Genomic DNA, 1180 nt, shown 5'->3' on the forward strand with positions numbered 1-1180 from the left:
TGTTGAGCTGCTAGAAATCCTTCCATCATGGTTTCCATGGTCATTTTCGGTTTAGGTTGTTGAGGTTGGAGAGGTAACGATGGCTATGCAAGGTTCTGACCTCTGTTCTGAAATTCAGGGGGTGCTGGAGGTTTGTACCCTTGTTGCTTGTTTATTGGCTGGTTCTGCTAACTGGACCATGAGAAGTTTGGGTAGTTTCTCCATCCAGGGTTGTAAGTATTTGAATACGGATTGTTTGGTTGCCTCTGGTTGAAGTTTCCTCCATTATTCACATAGTTTATCTATTCTGTAGGTTCGTTGAAATTGCTGTATTCTGAATTCATGTACCCTGCTTCGTAGCTGCTTTCATGTTGACTATTTGTACCAACTGCGTTGGCTTGCATTCTTTCGAGTTTCTTAGTGAGCTGATCAAACTGGGCATTTATCATGCTCAGGGCATCTACTTCCAGGACTCCTACAGTTCTTCTTGCATTTCCTCTTTCGTTTGACCACTCATAGTTATGGTATGCAACCCTTTCTAGGAGTTCAAGTGCTTGTGGCACTGTTTTCTCCATTAGATCACCCTTTGCAGCTGAATCAACTGTGCTCCTTGTAGAGGGTAGTAATCCATTATAGAAATTTTGCACCAATAACCAATCTTCTATGCCATAGTGTGGACATTCCCTCTGTAGGTCTTTATATCTTTCCCATGCATTATAAAATGATTCTCCCTCCTTTTGTCTGAAGGTGTTGAGCTCAAGTCTCAGCTTTGCAGTCTTTGCAGGTGGGAAATACCTTGCTAGAAAAGCTTGAGAGAGGTTTTCCCAGGTAGTGAATGTTCTAGCCGGTTGAGAAAGTAACCACTTCCTTGCCCTGTCTCGAAGGGAGAATGGGAATGCTCTAAGTCTTATTGCTTGATCAGACACTCCATTCATCTTGAATGTATCACATAAGGTAAGAAAACACTGGAGGTAGTAGTGTGGGTCCTCTGTTGGTGAACCTGCAAACTAGGTTTGCTGAATCATTTGGAGCCATGTTGGTTTTAATTCAAAGTTTTTGGCTTCCACTGTGGGTCTAGTGACCTTTGGGCTGAAATCCTTAGACAGATGGAGCTCCGTAATCTCTCAAGAGTCTTAGTCTGTCATTATTATCGGCTATGGTTGGGATTTCAGGATCTCCTTGACCGTGCTCTTGATGTTTC

At 42.9% G+C, this 1180-nt stretch overlaps 1 non-coding gene across 1 annotated transcript; it reads left to right on the top strand.

The window, feature by feature from the left end:
* Nucleotides 1-642: 642 nt before the first annotated feature.
* Nucleotides 643-749, top strand: LOC131171634 (small nucleolar RNA R71). Its single transcript, XR_009142293.1, has one exon. It is a non-coding gene; the product is annotated as a small nucleolar RNA R71 (small nucleolar RNA).
* The last annotated feature ends 431 nt before the right edge of the window (nt 750-1180 follow it).

Source organism: Hevea brasiliensis, chromosome 12 (assembly GCF_030052815.1).
Source record: "Hevea brasiliensis isolate MT/VB/25A 57/8 chromosome 12, ASM3005281v1, whole genome shotgun sequence".
Classification (NCBI taxonomy): Eukaryota; Viridiplantae; Streptophyta; class Magnoliopsida; order Malpighiales; family Euphorbiaceae; genus Hevea; species Hevea brasiliensis.